Source organism: Callithrix jacchus, chromosome 11, assembly GCF_049354715.1.
Source record: "Callithrix jacchus isolate 240 chromosome 11, calJac240_pri, whole genome shotgun sequence".
NCBI lineage: Eukaryota > Metazoa > Chordata > Mammalia > Primates > Cebidae > Callithrix > Callithrix jacchus.
Window position 1 is genome coordinate 37,428,101 of NC_133512.1, and position 20,257 is coordinate 37,448,357.

Below are 20,257 nucleotides of genomic sequence, written 5' to 3' on the forward strand. Positions count from 1 at the left end.
GTAGCAATGCAAGGATCAGCAGAACTCCAGCTTCAGCAATTCAACACGGTTACCTACTGCAGGGAGGAAGTCTAAGTTCCATCAAAACAAGCCAACAACTAAAGTTTCTAATTTTATTGTAAGTATTCCACAAGCATAGGCACCATCAAAGAGAAGACGGCGGACTAGAAACAAATGACTGACAACTTTTAAAGGCTTCATTTCAGCATTTTTTTTTTTTGGAGGCACCGCTTCATTTCAGCTTTTAAGAGCTAGAGTGCAGTGGCGTGATCTTGGCTCACTGCAACCTCCACCTCCCAGTCTCAAGCGATTCTCCTGCCTCAGCCTCCTGAGTAGTTGGGACTACAGGCAGGTGCCACCACGCCCAGCTAATTTTTTGTATTTTTAGTAGAGATGGGCTTTCACTGTGTTAGCCAGGATGGTCTTGATCTCCTGACCTCCTGATCCGCCCTCCTCAGCTTCCCAAAGTGTTGGGATTACAGGCGTGAGCCACTGCCCCCGGCTCCTTATTTTTGTAGTAGTGTCTTTGCTTATGCATGTTCCCTTTTCTCTAACTCTTCCTTTTGATTGCCCCAAGAAAATAAAACTGATTGAAACTCATTAAACTTGAGTTTGACCAGCTATGAAGAAGAAAAGAAGCAGCATATTTACCACCCGGTGCTCTATGTCCCATTGTATTCACCCTGTTTTCTAAAAACTCACTGTTATAGATATGGAAATCAGAGTCAGCAAAAAGGACAGGTAGAGGCAAAATAAGAGAAAGAAAAAGGACGATGAGAAAGAAAGGACAAAAACTGAAAAGCAGAATCCTATTCCTACCTATTATACAAGATCAGAAATAGTACAGAGGAATTTCAGCTACCAAAAGGAGGACGGAAGGCCAGGCAAGGTGGTTCACGCCACTAATCCCAGCACTTTGGAAGGCCAAGTCGGATGGATATCCTGAAGTCAGAAATTTGAGACCAGCCTGGACAACATGGTGAAATTCCCCATCTCTATTAAAAATACAAAAACTTAGCTGGACGTAGTGGTGCGTGCCTGTAGTCCCAGCTACTCAGGAAGCTGAGGCAGGAGAATGGCTTGAACCAGGAAGTTGGAGATTGCAGTGAGCTGAGACTGTGCCACTGCACACCCAGTCTGGGTGACAGAGTGAGACTCCATCTGAAAAAAAAATAGGAAGGCATAAATGTCATTTTCTATATTCGCAGTCTCAGAGGATGCCTCAGATCTGAGTACAGAAAGGATGGCTACAAATTAAGACCAACATCACCAGGGATTTTAAAGCTCATTGGTCACTACATACCTGCAATGTCTTCTAAGTTGGTAGAGAACATCTGGAAAAAGAGAGTGACAAGCTTCTGATTGAAGTTGCCACATCATCTGCCTTATTTCATTTGTATTTATTTATATACTTTTATTTTTAGTTCAGTTTTTGAGACAAATTCTCACTCTGCTGCCCAGGCTGGAGTACGGTGGCATGATCACAGCTCACTGCAGCCTCAATCTCCCAGGCTCAAGCAATCTTCCTGCCTCAGCCTCCTGAGTAGCTGAGACTACAGGTGCACACCTGTACCTAGATAAAGTTTTTACTTTTTTGTAGAGACTGGGTCTCATTATGTTGTCTAGACTGCTATCAAACTTGCAGATTCAGCCAAGCTGATTCTCCCACTTCAGTCTCCCAAAATGCTGGAATTATAGGCATGAGCCACCATGCCTGGCTTATTTTAAATTAAAGCTGTTTGCTGGTTCCCAAGGTCAGATCAAGGTGGGATAGTGGAAGCACTCAGCCTGGGCATCTGCAATAAGGAGACACATGTGTCGTAAACTTTAAAACAACAGTAATGCGTGAAAATCAGTCTGCTCTTTATTACCACCATGCATGAAAAACTCTAAATGATATCCATGATAAGATAATCCTTTCTATCAAAGCAACTCACCCAACCCAACCACATTCTGCCTCTTAGTACTGCACCGTTCATTTTAACCAAAACTCTAAAAAGATTTCTGCTCTTTCAAACCCCTTGACACTTTAAAGCCAGCCTCAGACATACATTCAGAAACAAAAAATATAACCACTCCTATGGGAATTAGAAAAGTTCCTTTTTAAAGTTTTCTTTCTTGTTAAAAAGTAAGTTTGCTGGTAACTTTGTTAAGCCCTATCCTATGTAGCTGTTAGAGATGCCATGCTTATAGGCACATAGTACATTCTATGTCCTTATACTTTACCCAAAATGTCTGCACTGGACACGCTCAGAGGCATGTTGCAGCTCTCCATTGCTTTTACCTGTTTAGAAAAGTTTTAAGTCATTAGCCAATTGGGTTTTAGTTTAAATTGTGAGGTATAGCTCCAGCCAACGGAGATCAGACACAGCAGTAAGGACGACCCCACATGCATAAGAAATAAATTTGTGTGTTTTTCTTTGTTCATTGTATTCTCTTGGCAAGATGGCTAGTGAGGGTACCCTTCCTGCCGTCCAGGAAGTAAAAATTGTGTTGCTGAAACATCCTTTGTCTCAGTGCTGATTTTTCTTTGCAGCACTGAGCATCTATTTCCAACATCTATTTCCAACAACTCCAAAAGCGTTGAACAACTGATTCTACATGAGGCTTTGTTGCGAGGCTAAAAGAGGAGTTACATAATGGACAATGTAACAAATATTGTTTTTTCTTTTAGGGACAATTCACATTTTCTTTTTCTCCAGAGGATAATTTTTCTTTAGTTCTTAAGGACTCCGCTACTTTCATGGGCTTTGACAGGGTTCATGGGGCAGCACCCACAGGTCTAAATCAGGGTGAAGGTGTTCAGTCTTTGCAGGCTTCACAAGATTGATTCCTGACTACCTTGCTGTGAATAGCACAACTCACAGGGTAATGTAGCTTCCCACACAGCTTAGGAAGCACATCGCTGTCTAAGATGCTCACTTTAGAAATGTCCTTGACAAGGCCAGGCACGGTGGCTCACACCTGTAATCCCAGCACTTTGGGAGGCCGAGGGGGGCAGATCATCTGAAGTCAGGAGTTTGAGACCGGCCTGACCAACATGGAGACATCCTGTCTCTACTAAAACTACAAAATTAGCTGGGAGTGGTGGCACATGCCTGTAATCCCAGCTATGCAGGAGGCTGAGGCAAGAGAATTGCTTGAACCCAGGAGGTGGAGGTTGTGGTGACCTGAGATCACGCCATTGCACTCCAGCCTGGGCAACAAGAGAGAAACTGTGTCTCAAAAAAAAAAAAAAAAAAGAAGAAGAAAAAAAGAAATGCTCCTGACAGCTGTGACCTCTACTTTGTTTTGAATGACAAACTTGTTAATAGCCTTGTCGCTGGGCATGCAATGGGTACAATTTATGCAGCAGATAGGCTGCACATGATCATGGCCCTTTTGGTCACCACCATTGTTCCTTTTCTTTGTCCTCTTGGAAGTGAGGACCTGAGAGAGAAAATCTTTTTAAAAATCCTTTCCCCTCTAACCCTCATCTCTTTTCTCCTTTTTTGAAACCTCTCAGGTTCTCTTCCCTTATCCTGTTACATAAATCTTTTTCCTTTTTCCTCCTCAAACTCTAATTCCCCTCCTTAGTGTCTCCGTCCATTTCTTTTTGGAGAAATAGTCCCAATTTGTACCCACCCACTAGGTCCCTTCACAAACAAATGTAATAAAAATGTTCCTGAGATTATATGCCATTCTTAGAGGGTTGTAAAAGGCTAGGGGTGGAGGGAGGGTATTTTTAAAGAACCAATAATAATTTAGCACATCCAGTTGATAAAATGATAAAAATGTGGGCAACTACATTATCAGATACGTGTTGGCTGAACTATAGCACTCATTTAAATATATTATAGAAAATCACCAAAGGACTAAAATTTGAATGGAAAGTATTTTCTAAAAGCATTTCTTTTTATTTATATTATACCTTCTGCTATGAAGATAACACATATTTCATCTATGTTGGTTTAGCATTTGTGGTTTCCAATCTTATAATATCTATAATATCAAGGGAAAATTCCTGACAAATTAAAAGAAAGAAGATTAGCATTTTGAAACTGTATAGCCACCTAAAGTGCTTACCACAGAGCATGTTTTTCTATAGTATTCTTTTTATACACATTGCTTATCGTGAAATTCTCCAGTAGTAAAGTGGAAAAAGAGGCCTAAATTGCTTCAGCACAATTCAGGAAGGTTTCAATCCACTTACTGAAATGCACTTTTACCTACAAGCATGTGCTCTGTTTAATGATGCACTCACCACACACCATACAGGTGAGAAGTGCTGGCACTAAAATGTTCCCTCCCTGCTTTCCCAGAGAGCATGAATGGGGAAAATAGTGGGTTCCCTTCCTGAAAGCTAAAATGACCAGGAACCTCTGCTGGAGGAAATTTAGTTTCTCCTTGCTAATGCTTCTCACAGCATCAGACCAAAAAAAGAAGAAACAATGAAAAAGTAGAATTTAAAAAAAATTAATTTTGTCAGGATGGTTTATTTTTAAGATAGAGAGCTAAATTTCAATTCTAGACTATAGAAGAAAAAGATAATCTATTCAGAAATGTGCTATCCTTTGCAGTATATGCTAAGTAGAATCCTCATAAGGCACCATATATGTATAATTATGTTATTTTAGAATAGACTCACAATATCAACTGCAAGTGATCTGCCAAAAGATTGGTCTAAGCCAGGACCCCATTCTGTCATCCAAGAAAAATCTGAAACACTATGTTTCTGCTGTATAGCCCTGTCATCAGAAATACATTATTTCACACACAATGACAAACATGGAAGATACTCTAAAAGGTTCTTGAGCCAGACGCCTTGGTTCACACCTGTAATCTCAGCACTTTGGGAGGCCAAGGCGGAAGGATGGCTTGAACTTGAGAGTTCAAAACCAGCCTAGACAACATGGTAACACTGTCTCTACAAAAAAATTACCAATCAGTCTTGTGTTGTGGTGCATGCCTGTAGTTCCAGCTACTTGGGAGGCTGAGGCAGGAGGATTACTTGAGCTTGGGATGTTGAGGCTGCAGTGAGCTGTGGTTGTGCCACTTCACTCAGGCCTGGGCAACAGAGTGAGATCTTACCTCAAAACAAAACAAAAACAAAAAGTCTTGATATTCTAGAATTTTGGTCTCCCAACTTTTTGGATAGTACACTCCATCAATAAAAAATGTCCAAGTATGAACTGCAAGTAGTTGTAAATTAATTCATTTTAAAATTATAAGCCAAGTGCTGTGGCTCACTCCTGTAATCCTAGAACTTTGGGAGGCTGAGGCAGGCAGATCACCTGAGGTCAGGAGTTTGAGATCAGCCTGACCAACATGGAGAAACACTATCTCTACAAAAAATTCAAAAATTAGCCAGGCGTGGAGGTGCATGCCTGTAATCCCAGCTACTTGACAGGCTGAGGCAGGAGAATCACTTGAACCTGGAAGGCTGAGGTTGCGGTGAGCCGAGATCACACCATTGCACTCCAGCCTGGGCAACAAGAGTAAAACTTTGTCTCAAAACATAAAATATAAATAAACAAAATTATATACATGTGCTATCGTATAGGTGCATCTAAAATAAAAAATAGGAAAACTTACCAAATAAAATAATAAAGCATACAATATTTTATTAGGTGACAGTATTTTTTTAAAAAGTCTCATTAAAAATACGGTATTAATTAAATTAAGACAATAATTATGTTTGAGTAGTCTTACAGATTTTGGGAACACCTTATGACAGGATTTGAAGGTCTGCTTCTAAGTTCAGTTTCTTTTGATATGATTTTTCAGTGATAGGTGAAAAAGATTTTTCATAAGTATACATAAATCACAAATGGAAACACTGCTTCATTTGGCTGTGCTTACTAAATTACAATGCACTTTTTTTTTTTTTTTTTTTGGAGACGGGGTCTCCACCAGGCTGCATTGCAGTGGTGCTCAAGCCATCCTGCTACCTCGGCTTCTGAAATAGCTTGAACCACAGGTGTGTGCCCCAATGCAGGGCTAATTTTTAAAATTTTTCATCGAGACAGGGTCTCCCTATATTTCCCAGGCTGGTCTCAAGCTCCTGGGCTCAAGGGATCCTCCCACTTCAGCCTCCCAAAGTGTTGAGATTACAGGTGTGAGCCATCTGCCCAGCCTTGATGCTCATATTTTAATCCCTCACCCAAATATGCTGATTTTTGGTGAAAGTCAGCCAATAAATTTCCATTTTCTCTAATGTCCAATCATTGTTGCAAACTAATCATAAATGTGTTCAAACACATAAAAATTATTGGAAGATATGAAAAAAGATTTTTAAGTTTTGGTTCAGAATTTTTGAAGTGTGCAAAAATAAGCAATTTTGTATGTAACATATCATTTTCTGCAAAATCATATAACAATGGAAACCATTTCCCATCATTTATTTTTAAATGCTCCTTAAGGAAAACAGGGAAAAAAAGAAACATTCTCCCTGTGAAAACTGCAGCTATTTTGTGAGTACAAAGGAAGTGAGCAAGTGTGTGTGTGTACATGTGTATGGTAATTTTCTACTAGGTAGCATTCTACTCACAGTTACTTTATCACAGAAAGGTCAGCCTACTTGGAAACTTGTATTTTGTAAAAGAAGTGTGAACTATTTGTCTTTAAATCTGACAATTCCAAATGTTTAGTCTCAAAGTAACCACTGAACTGTAAGGCATAAGAAATTTTCATGGTCATCCCCTCCCCAGTCTTTTTACTAAATACTTGAAAGATTCTATTATTTAAGATAACAGACTATAAGTCCGGGCGCGATGGCTGACGCCTATAATCCCAGCACTTTGGGAGGCTGAGGTGGGTGGATCACGAGGTCAAGAGATCGAGACCATCCTGGTCAACAAGGTGAAACCCCGTCTCTACTAAAAATACAAAAATTAGCTGGACATGGTGGTGCGCGCCTGTAGTCCCAGCTACTCGGAAACCTAAAGCAGGAGAATTGCTTTAACCCAGAAGGCAGAGGTTGCGGTGAGCCAAGATCGTGCCATTGCACTCCAGTCTGGGTAACAACAGCGAAACTCCATCTCAAAAAAAAAAAAAAAAAAAGAAAAAAAGATAACAGACTATAATCCATAGATTCACTTAGGATGGACTCATGTAAGCTATGTGTCTCCAAACAGAGTGAAAGGAGAGAATGTCAACTCTACTTTAGATGGTCCCTTCTATTTGAAAGATAACATGCCCAAAGAATCACATGAGCACCTAATATACAAGATATCAACCATAGTCAAGCATAATTTCTTTTTTTTAATTGCATTTTAGGTTTTGGGGTACATGTGCAGAACATGCAAGAAAGTTGCAAAGGTACAGCTAGTGTGATTTGCTGTCTTACTCCCCTTCACCCACATCTAGCATTTCTCCCTATGCTATCTCCCCCCAACTCTCCCCTGCTGTCCCTCCCCTATTCCCCGCAACAGACCCCAGTGTGTAGTGCTCCCCTCCCTGTGTCCATGTGTTCTCATTGTTCATCACCTGCCTATGAGTGAGAACATGCGGTATTTCATTTTCTGTTCTTGTGTCAGTTTGCTGAGAATGATGTTCTCCAGATTCATCCATGTCCCTACAAAGGACATGAACTCATCATTTTTGATTGCTGCATAATATTCCATGGTATATATGTGCCACATTTTCCCAGTCCAGTCTATCATCGATGGACATTTGGGTTGGTTCCAGGTCTTTGCTATTGTAAACTGTGCTGCAATGAACATTCTTCTGCATGTATCCTTATAGTAGAATTATCTATAGTCCTTTGGATATATACCCAGTAATGGGATTGCTCGGTCAAATGGAATTTCTATTTCTAGGTCCTTGAGGAATCGCCACACTGTCTTCCACAATGGTTGAACTAATTTACACTCCCACCAGCAGTGTAAAGGTGTTCCTATTTCTCCATATCCTCTCCAGCATCTGTCTCCAGATTTGTTAATGATCACCATTCTAACTGGCGTGAGATGGTATCTCAATGTAGTTTTGATTTGCATCTCTCTGATGACCAGTGATGATGAGCATTGTTTCATATGTTTGCTGGTCTCATGTATGTCTTCTTTTGTAAAGTGTCTGTTCATATCCTTTGCCCAATTTTGAATGGGCTTGTTTTTTTTTTCTTGTAAATCTGTTTTAGTTCTTTGTAAATTCTGGATATCAGCCCTTTGCCAGATGGGTAGACTGCAAAAATTTTTTCCCATTCTGTTGGTTGCCAATTCACTCTAGTGACTGTTTCTTTTGCCATGCAGAAGCTGTGGAGTTTGATTAGGTCCCATTTGTCTATTTTGGCTTTTGTTGCCAATGCTTTTGGTGCTTTGGTCATGAAGTCCTTGCCTACTCCTATGTCCTGAATGGTTTTGCCTAGATTTTCTTCTAGGATTTTTATGGTGCCAGGTCTTACGTTTAAGTCTTTAAACCATCTGGAGTTAATTTTAGTATAGGTGTCAGGAAGGGGTCCAGTTTCTGCTTTCTGCACATGGCTAGCCAGTTTTCCCAACACCATTTATTAAACAGGGAATCCTTTCCCCCTTGCTTGCTTTTGTTAGGTTTATCAAAGATTGTATGGTAGTAGATAAGTTGTGTTGCCTCCAATGCCTCTGTTCTGTTCCATTGGTCTATATCTCTGTTTTGGTACCAGTACCATGCTGTTTTGATTAATTTAGCCTTGTAGTATAGTTTGAAGTCCAGTAGTGTGATGCCTCCTGCTGTGTTCTTTTTGCTTAGAATTGACTTTGCTATGCGGGCTCTCTTTTGGTTCCATATGAAGTTTAAGGTAGTTTTTTCCAGTTCTGTGAAGAAGGTCATTGGTAGCTTGATGGGGATAGCGTTGAGTCTGTAAATTACTTTGGGCAGTATGGCCATTTTCACGATATTGATTCTTCCTAACCATGAACATGGAATGTTTCTCCATCAGTTTGTGTCCTCTCTTATTTCGTTGAGCAGTGGTTTGTAGTTCTCCTTGAAGAGGTCCTTTATGTTCCTTGTCAGTTGTATTCCTAGGTATTTTATTCTCTTTGTAGCAATTGTGAATGGCAGTTCATTCTTGATTTGGCTCTCTTTCAGTCTTTTATTGATGTATAGGAATGCTTGTGATTTTTGCACATTCATTTTATATCCTGAGACTTTGCTGAAGTTGCTTATCAGTTTCACGAGATTTTGGGCTGAGAAGATGGGGTCTTGTAGATATACAATCATGTCATCTGCAAATAGAGACAATTTGACTTCCTCCTTTCCTATTTGAATACCCTTTATTTCTTTTTCTCACCTGATTGCTCTGGCTAGAACTTCCAGTACTATATTGAATAGGAGTGGTGAAAGAGGGCATCCTTGTCTAGTGCCAGATTTCAAAGGGAATGCTTCCAGTTTTTGCCCATTCAGTATGATATTGGCTATTGGTTTGTCGTAAATAGCTTTTATTATTTTGAGATACGTTCTGTCAATACCGAGTTTATTGAGGGTTTTTAGCATAAAGGGCTGTTGAATTTTGTCAAAGGCCTTCTCTGCGTCAATTGAGATAATCATGTGGGTTTTGTTTTTGGTTCTGTTTATGTGGTGAATTACATTTATAGACTTGCGTATGTTGAACCAGCCTTGCATCCCCAGGATGAATCCTACTTTATCATGGTGGATAAGCTTTTTGATGTGCTGTTGCAATCGGCTTGCCAGTATTTTATTGAAGATTTTTGCCTCTATGTTCATTATGGATATTGGCCTGAAGTTTTCTTTTCTTGTTGAGTCTCTGCCGGGTTTTGGTATCAGGATGATGTTGGTCTCATAAAATGATTTGGGAAGGATTCCCTCTTTTTGGATTATTTGGAATAGTTTCAGAAGGAGTGGTAACAGTTCCTCTTTGTGTGTCTGGAAGAATTCGGCTGTGAACCCATCTGGACCTGGGCTTTTTTTGTGTGGTAGGCTCTTAATTGCTGCCTCAACTTCAGACCTTGTTATTGGTCTATTCATAGTTTCGGCTTCCTCCTGGTTTAGGTTTGAGAGGACACAGGTGTCCAGGAATTTATCCATTTCTTCCAGGTTTACTAGTTTATATGCATAGAGTTGTTTGTAAGAATCTCTGGTGATGGTTTGAATTTCTGTGGAATCTGTGGTAATTTCCCCTTTATCATTTTTTATTGCCTCTATTTTGTTATTGTCTCTTTTCTTTTTTATCAATCTGGCTAGTGGTCTGTCTATTTTGTTGATCTTTTCTAAAAACCAGCTCTTGGATTTATTGATTTTTTGAAGGGTTTTTCATGTCTATATCTCCTTCAGTTCTGCTCTCATCTTAGTTATTTCTTTTCTTATGCGAGGTTTTGAGTTTTTTTGATCTTGCTTCTCCAGCTCTTTCAATTTTGATGTTAGGATGTCAATTTTGGATCTCTCCACTCTTCTCATGTGGGCACTTATTGCTATATATTTTCCTCTAGAGACTGCTTTAAATGTGTCCCAGAGATTCTGGTATGTTGTGTCTTCCTTCTCGTTGGTTTCAATGAACTTCTTTATTTCTGCCTTCATTTCATTGTTTATCCAGTCAACATTCAAGAGCCAGTTGTTCAGTTTCCATGAAGCCGTGCGGTTCTGAGTTCGATTCTGAATTCTGAGTTCTAACTTGATTGCACTATGGTCTGAGAGACTCTTTGTTATGATTTCAGTTGTTTTGCATTTGCTGAGGAGTGATTTACTTCCAATTATGTGGTCAATTTTAGAGTAGGTGTGATGTGGTGCTGAGAAGAATGTATATTCTGTGGATTTGGGGTGGAGAGTTCTGTAAATGTCTATCAGGTTTGCTTGCTCCAGGTCTGAGTTCAAGTCCTGGATTTCCTTGTTAATTTTCTGTCTGGTTGATCTGTCTAGTATTGACAGTGGAGTGTTAAAGTCTCCCAGTATTATTGCGTGGGAGTCTAAGTCTCTTTGTAAGTCATTAAGAACTTGCCTTATGTATCTGGGTGCTCCTGTATTGGGTGCGTATATATTTACAATCATTAGCTCTTCTTGTTGTATCAATCCTTTTACCATTATGTAATGTCCTTCTTTGTCTCTTTTGATCTTTGTTGCTTTAAAGTCTATTTTATCAGAGACGAGAATTGCAACTCCTGCTTTTTTTGCTCTCTGTTTGCTTGGTAAATCTTCCTCCATCCCTTTATTTTGAGCCTTTGTGTATCCTTGCATGTGAGATGGGTTTCCTGGATACAGCACACCGATGGGTTTTGGCTTTTTATCCAATTTGCCAGTCTGTGTCTTCTGATTGTTGCATTTAGCCCATTTACATTTAGGGTTAATATTGTTATGTGTAAATTTGATACTGCCATTTTGATGCTAGCTGGCTGTTTTGCCCATTAGTTGATGCAGATTCTTCATTTTGTTGATGCTCTTTAGCATTTGGTATGTTTTGGGAATGACTGGTACTGGTTGTTCCTTTCTATGTGTAGAGCCTCTTTCAGGAGCTCTTGTAAAGCAGGCCTGGTGGTGACAAAATCTCTGAGTATTTGCTTGTTCGCAAAGGATTTTATTTTTCCTTCACTTCTGAAGCTCAGTTTGGCTGGATATGAAATTCTGGGTTGAAAGTTCTTTTCTTTAAGGATGTTGAATATTGGCCTCCGCTCTCTTCTGGCTTGTAGGGTTTCTGCCGAGAGAGATCTGCTGCGAGTCTGATAGGCTTCCTTTTGTGGGCAACCCGACCTTTCTCTCTGGCTGCCCTTAGCATTTTCTTCTTCATTTCAACCCTGGTGAATCTGATGATTATGGACCCTGGGGTTGCTCTTCTTGTGGAATATCTTTGTGGTGTTCTCTGTATTTCCTGGATTTGAATATTGGCCTGCCTTGCTAGGTTGGGGAAATTTTCCTGGATAATATCCTGAAGAGTATTTTCCAGCTTAGATTCATTCTCTTTGTCACATTCTGGTACACCTATCAAACGTAGATTAGGTCTCTTCACATAGTCCAACATTTCTTAGAGACTTTGTTCATTCCTTTTTGCACTTTTTCTCTAATCTTTCCTTCTCGTTTTATTTTATTGAGTTGATCTTTGACCTCTGATATCCTTTCTTCTGCTTGGTCAATTTTGCTGTTGAAACTTGTGCATGCTTCACGAAGTTCTCATGTTGTGTTTTTCAGCTCCTTCAATTCACTCATATTCCTCTCTAAGTTGTCCATTCTTCTTATCATTTCCTCAAATCTTTTTTCAAGGTTCTTAGTTTTTTTACATTGAGTTAGAATGTGTTCTTTTAGCTCACAGAAGTTTCTCATTACCCACCTTCTGAAGTCTGATTCTGTCATTTCATCATACTCATTCTCCATCCACCTTTGTTCCCTTGCTGGTGAGGGATTGTGGTCCCTTGTAGGAGGTGAGGTGTTCTGGTTTCGGGTGTTGTTCTCCTTTTTGCACTGGTTTCTTCCCATCTTTGTGTATTTTTCCACCTGTCGTCTGAGTAGTTGCTGATTTTCTGATTGGGTCTCTGAGTGGACGTCCAGATTGTTGATGATGAAGTACTTTTGTTTCTTAGTTTTCCTTCTAACAGTCTAGCCCCTCTGCTGTAGGACTGCTGAGGTCCACTCCAGGCCCTGCTTGCCTGGGGATCACCTGTAGTAGCTGCAGAACAGTGAGGGTTGCTACCAGTTTCTTCTTCTGCTATCTTTGTCCCAGAATGATGCCCGCCAAATGTCAGTCTGATCCGTCCTTTGTGAGGTGACTCTTTGGATATACAGGGGTCAGGGAGCTGCTTGAGGAGACAGTTTGTACTTTATAGGAGCTCAAGTGCTGAGCTGTGAGCTCTGTTGTTCATTCAGCGCTGCTAGGCAGGTACGTTTAAGAATGCTGCAGCAGAACTCATAAAGCCCCTTTTTCCTCAGGTGCTCTGTCCCAGGGAGTTAGGGCTTTATTTATGAGTATCTGTTGCACTGTCCTGCCCAGCAAGGAGGCAGTCTAGTCACTGCCTGCCTGCAGAGGCTATGCTGAGCTGCTCTGGGCTCCGCCCTGTTGCCATGGGCTCTGCCCTGCTGCCGTGTGTAATTCCCTGTAGTCCTGTTTATATGGGTGTGGTTAGAACTGCCTCAGTGATGGTGGCCTGCCTCTGTAATGGTGGACTCTCTCTGTTATGGCGGGTTGCCTTGGCAATGGCAGGCTGCGTCAGCAATGGCAGAGTACCTCTGTAGGGGTGGAGTGCCTCGGTAATGGTGGATGCCCCTCCCACACAAAGCTGCACTGTCCTGGGTTCAGCTGTGCTTGCCGTGAAACTCTCAACCCCGAGTGTTTCCAATTGCTGTTTTGTTTGTTTTTGTGGGGGTGGAACCCACCGAGCCTGATCACCTGGCTCCCTGCCCCAGAGCCCTTTTTTTTTTTTAAGTTGAATGGTTGACTCTCTCCCAGGTGTTCCAGTCACCTGCTAAAAGGGCACCGGGATCTGTGTGATTTCCCGTGCGGCGACCCACTGCGCCAGCTGAAACAACATCACTGCCCGGGACTCTCCTGACCTGGCTTACTGTTTAAGTCCTGTTTAATCAGATGAATATGCTAATCTGCCTTCCCAAATATCAAATTGCCAGTTTAACAGGGCAACCAGACCAGTGTATTTTGTATGGAGTGCCACTGTGCTGTGGCGCTGGCTGAAACAGCCGCACCAACCCAAATAGCCATGCCAGCCCAAACAGCCATGCCGGCCCAAACAGCCACACTGGCAGCCCATGGGGCTCCTACACCTGGGAATCTCCTGGTCTGTGGGCAATAAAGATCCAACTGGAAGTGCGGCATCCACTCACCCTCTGCACTTTCACTGGGAGCTGCAATCCTGAGTTGCTCCTGTAGTGCCATCTTCCAGACTTTGCTCAGCATAATTTCTTTATAAATTTTTTAGACCAAACAAATACAGAAACATAAATTCTAATATTTTCTTCATACTTTACAATAAATTTCTTGAATAATCCTTGGGAGTGCTTCAGAGTAATGGTCCTGAGTGTGGTTCTGAAAATGCTACCTGGCATTGAATTACTCCGGCATCTTGTTAAACTAGCAGATTCCCAAGCCTCATCCAAACCTATTAAGTCAGAATTTCTGCAAGAGGTGCCAAGATCTCAGCATTAGCAATAAGCAGGTCTTGTCCATTATTTACCACTGCATAAACAACCATTCCAAAATGGTTTGAGCAGTGGCTCAAAATAATGACTGGTTTTTTCCTTGCAATTCTGTGGATTGGCTGGACTTGTGCTTCACTGTGATATCAGCTGACTTTACTTAGATTGCTGCATTTAGCTGGGAGCTCTACTGGACTGAATTATCCAAGAAAGTCTCACTCACGATCTGGGACTTGGTGCTGACTATTAATGGAGCACCAAAGTCCTCTTCCATGTGGCATCTCTCTCTCTCCACTGGTCCCTCCCCATTCAGTAGTGTACTTTGTGCTTCTTTACATGGGAGCTGATTTCCAAGATCATGGACATGGACATTGCCTGGTCTCAGAAGTGACTCAGAGACTCTTCTGCTTCTTTCTGTTGATCAAAGCAAGTCATGTGACCTGAAAAGATTCAAGGGTAAGGGAAACAAGACTCCACATTTTGATAGATGGAGCACCATGAATGTACAGGGTTAGGAAGAGTTGTTGGTAGCCATTTTTGGAGACTAGTACTATACACAGGATAAAATTTGAGAACAGCTCTTTGAAGTGAGAAATCTGATAAAGACTGTAGAATTTAACATAAGAGCAGTTTTTAGTAGTCTTAATGAGTTTTTGCATCAAACAGTTACTAAATAAGAGTAATAACCCTAGACTGAAATATATGCACACCCACATACAATGTAGAATATTCTAGAAGAGTGGTTTCTTTCTCATGATGCTAAATTATATTATAGGAATTGCTTTTTCAGTTTAATCATTCATTCCTGAGACGTTAGTTTCATCTTTGCAAAATATAAAATCGCAAATAAAGTATTTGGATTTAAAAAGTGTTAATGAAAGAAAATATCGGCTCACACCTGTAATCCCAGCACTTTGAGAGGCTGAGGTGGGTGGATCAAGAGGTCAGGAGTTTGAGACCAGCCTGGCCAACATAGTGAAACCTCATCTCTACTAAAAATACAAAAATTAGCCAGCCCTCGCAGTGGCACCTGTAGTCCAGCTACTTGGGAGCCTGAGGCAGGAGAATCTCTTGACGGGAATCAGAGGTTGCAGCGAGCACTCCAGCTTGGGTGACAGAACGAGACTTCGTCTCAAAAAAAAAAAGAAAAGAAAGAAAATATCAGAACTCTTTCAATATCATGGTTTTACCTTAAACCAGCCATGTGTATTGAGGAAGTTAGCAGGAGCTGCTCTCAGTGTAAGACCCTACCATTTAAGGCCTTCTACCTATCATGAAAAGATTAATCCCTTGGGTTGGTCTGTTTTGGTTTTTTTGGTTTTTTAGACTGAGAACAGAAAGAATCATAGAGGACTTTCCAAATCAATTAGAGTTAATCGAGCTTTCAAATACAGGAAATATTGTCTATAAGGATATCATGCAGTTTCCATCAGCGATCTTGAGACCCGCGGTTTGAAAGAATGTGTCGTTTTTCTAAATGCTGAATTTGAATGTAGTTACAAGAGCAGTTTTAAGGGCTGAGCCTGGCTGACTGTCCAGCATCTGCTTTTAATTCAGATTTGCTGCACTCTACTTGTCACGACTGAATTTTATAGGAAGGAATTAAATGCTTTAGATCAGAGGCCAAAAGCTAAAGACCCACAGGCCAGATACAATGACAGATGTATTTAATTTGGCTGGGATTTTTTTTTTTAATTGAAATTAGTCGTCATCTTTAAAGAAAAATAAACAATACTTCAAACTTCTTAAAAATAAGGAACACTTAATACTAAATTTGCATTTCCCTATGACATCACAAGACTAAATGATTGTGAACTGGCCCCTGAAGATTGGTCATGTGCTTTCCAGTGAGCCATAGTCCCCACTCTTCTCTGTTGTCTTCTAGAATTACACCATTTACATTCTCTACATGACATTTGGAAGTACTAGATTTTTGTGTTATTTTTGCAAACAAGGCAGTATTTAGAAATTCAGGGATTTGAAAAGTGACTAAAAGATTCATTTGTAAATATTTATAAATATCATATGTCTAGTCTATTTCAGGCTAGATTTCTTTGATATATATCTTAGCACATATTTTCATATACCTTGCCTGCACTGCAAATTGAAACCCATTTTTATTTCTTTTTAAAGAAATAAAGTCATGTTTAAAAGGCTGACATATATTAAGAACAATAATAGAATTTCCAAGAAACAAATTGAACTAATGGAATTTTTCACATAGAATCATATTTTGGGTTTGTTTTCCCCAGTTGAAAAGAAAAAAGGGGTGCAGGGAGAAATACACTGAAAAACACAAAGAGCAAAAAAAAAAGATGCAGAAAAATTTGTGAAATTGTTTTCTATCACATAGCTACCCTACTTAGGGGCCACCATCACCATCACAAAATCTAAAACAAAACACAGGAGTTTGTCCACTTCTTGATATAGCAATGCCATTAATACAATTTCTGTGCTTACTAAAACTGTCTTACCAATACGCAATTAATATTTCTATGTAAAGGATAGTAAGAGTGCCAAAAGAGCACTGAAACTGGAGTAACCAGAAGACACGTGGATGCAAAGTCTAGCTCTACCAGTTACTCTCAGCCTAGACTTCAGGCAAGTCAACTACCTCCATATACCAGCTTATTAGTAACATGATACAGTTGAGACTCAATATTTAGCATTCAACAAATTCTTATCTTTTAAAATTTTATAATTTATTCTTCTAAGAAACTTCCTCCCAGTCTGACTCCTGTGTGACCAAGAGTTTTAATATATCACCTGTCAAGAACTGAATTTAGTTATTGATCTACTTTGACTTCCTCAAAAGAGAGCTCTCCCTGTAAGTTAGTGTTGGTATTAGAATGGGGCACAATATTTTAAAGATATGGCATCAGGGAGCAGAGCACTGGCATTAGAATAAAATAACATTAAACTCTAATATGAAATTGGAAAAACATAGTCTGGGCAGAGGGTCCAGTGAATCTTAGCAGGAATAACCAGTCTTCAGCATTATCAGCTTAGTACTGACTGAAGAGTCATTTGGCTACATGTGATTTTTACACATCTGTCAACTGAATCAGAGCTCCAAATGAAAAATCTGGCACATAGAAACATTATGGGGATTTGTGAGTCCCCCTGGAGAATGTTGGGTCCATAAACCAATGAATAGATTACTATGACACATAAATAGAGTATTTTCATCTGTGACAGATATAATCTCACCCTGGTTCTCTTTGTGTCATGTTGCAGAAAACTATATTCACTGTCCTCAGACCAGCTTTAGAACATGCCAAAAGATGAGTGACAACATTAAATATGCAAAACATCTAAGGATAAAGAACCGAACCACCTTTGGGAAGACCTAAATGCAATCTTTGTCAGTACCACTAACTGCGGCCTCTGAGTTAGCCCTCTAACTCCAGTTGTAATGTAAGTACATTACAAATCACTTCAATGGTCAAGACCTCCTCATTCATCTGTCCAGCAAACCTGTACCATAATAGGTTTTACTGGTTCAAAAAAATGAGGCTCACTGCGTTTGTAACTTTCCTGAAGTCACATAGATAAGGGTGCCCCTGAATCCAAATCCACATATTCCTTCTAATGAGACAGCCATGTGGGAAGGGCTCCCTGGCAAAACTCCAACCAGCCTGTGCACTGGAAGAAGTGCGCACTAGCATGGAGCCACAGAAGTTTGCGCATCTGCATTGGGGAGGAATCTGGCCCCTCCTTTTCCTGGATGGAACCCAGGAATCAATCTGTGAGGCAAGAAGCCCACTGGCAGGGAACACACTCTCTCGCTTTGCTAAGAGTCTCTGTTTCTCTTTCTTCCCTTTCACCCAATAAACCCTGCCCTCCTTACGCTTCAAATTGTCTGCAAGCCTAATTTTTCGTGGCCATGTGATCAGGAACCCTGTCTTTAGCTGAACTAAGGAAAAAGTCCCGCAACAGTATTATGCCATAAAATGTTTTTAATGTACAAAATTAGAATATAGCAAGTCTTTATTGAGACTTGAATTCCATTTATTTATTCAAAAAATATGTTTATAACTTGAATGAGTCAAAACATGGATATATAAAAGAGAGGAATTTATGTGTCTCTAGAAGACAAAAGATTGAGGGGGAAATATTTAGTGTCCTTTTCAAAGTATGTTAGTGCCAGGCACTACAGAAGTCTTCCTGAAGGTGGTAGTACAGGCAAAGCATGCACTTCCAGGTTTTGAGAACAATTTTTAGAAAAGTTTTTGAGGTCTTTATAAAAATTGTCAAGGAACTGCTAACATAATGACAGTAACATACACAAATGTCTGGAATGTTATCACATATTTTAAATCTGTTTTTTGATACACATCTATTTGAAAATATTATGTCAGCTTTTCAGGAAGTATATAATTTTGAGATGGAATAAAATCAGGCTGTCTCCATGTTTATTTGAATTAATGAAATGTTTGAAGTTGTCCACCTTTTCCCTCATTGTCCGAACCTTAGTCAGTGCTCTGATTTAATAGCCAAGTTTTCTGTGTCTGTAACCAAAGAAAAAAGCTCATCACTCTGGTTAGACAAAATACACAGCAGCTACAGCCTTCTTAAATGCCACACTGCCTCCGTCAGTGTTCCTTCTTGTGTTCTCTTCCTGCAGAGTGTGTTTAGAGTTACTGCAGTTTTTGGTCATCACTGAATGTTGATCTCTCTAGAAAGTCTCTGTAAGTGTGCCCAGGACTCCCTGAAGATGTGTAAAGTCTCTGCACAAGTTTAAGCATTCTGAAGGAGCACATTACTAGTATTTTTATATTTCTACAATGAGAAAACTTTCTATAGACTTTATGTTCTTTCCTGGAAATACTTCCACAAGAAAACAGCATATGGAAAACCCGTTTTTAAAGAAAAGTTTATGTTTTTACCTTAAACAACAATTGAAAATAAAATCTTTTCACTGGAATATTGGCATCTTAATTTTAGTCCTTTCGTCAATTTAAAATTGCTATGACAGCTTAGCAGTGACATATAGCTACAGTAAAGTACTTGTGGCAGTACCCTCATCTTCCCCTTTCTCCCACGCTAAAGAATAAAACAACATATTTCCCAAGTTAATGGTTCCAATTTGGGGTCAATTTCATTTTCAAATAATTACAGAATTACAAGAAATTACCAAAGTAATACAAAGACGTCCTGTGTATATTTCACCCATTTTCACCTTCAAAGATAACATCTTACATAACTAATACAATATCAAGACCAAGAAAAATGATGTTGGTACAAGGTACAGTCTTATTCAGATTTCACCAATGTTGACAGGCACTTGTGTGTATGTGCATATGTATGTGATTCTATATAATTTTATTACATGTAGATGTGATAAGGGTACAAATCTGTTTCATTACCACAAAATCCCTAATGGTTCCATTTTATAGTCATACCCATCCATCTCTCTCTCAGAGTCCATCTCTATCCTCTAACAACCACTACTTGGTTCTCCATCTCTATGATTTTGTCATTTGAAGAATGTTATACAAAGAGAATAATACAGTATGTAACCTTCTGTTTATAACCTTTTTTCACTCAGCATAATTGCCTTGAGAGCCATCCAACTTGGTACATGTGTAATAATAGTTGATTCCTTTTTGTTGTTGAGTAGTATTCCATGGTATGGATGCAACACAGTTTGATCATTCATTCACCCATGGAAGGACATCTGGGTTGTTTCTAATCTTTGGCTATTACAAATAAAGCTGCTATAAACGTTTGCATATACATTTTTGTGTCCATAAGTTTTTCATTTCTTTGGGTTGAATGCTCAAGAGTATCATTGCTGGGTTGTGTGGTAAAACGTGTTTAGATTTTTAAGGAATTGCCAGACTATTTTCAAGTGGTTGTACCATTTTGCATTCCCACCAGTAATGTATAAGGGATTCAATTTCCCTGCATCCTTGCCAGTATTTGGTGACATCACTGCTTTTTAAAAAAAAAAAAATTTAGTCATTTCAATTTCAACTGGATTGTTTTACTATGAGTTTTGAGAGTTATCGGATATATGGTTTGGAAGTGGTTTACAAATGTTTTCCTTCAATATGTAGCTTGTATTTTCATCTTCTTAATAGGATCTCTCATTGAGCAAAAGTTTTAGTATTGAAGAAGCCCAATTTATTTGTTTTCTTTTATAGAATTATATTAAAGTCATATCTAAGAATTCTTCACCTAGTCCTAGGTTCTGAAGATTTTCCCCTGTGTT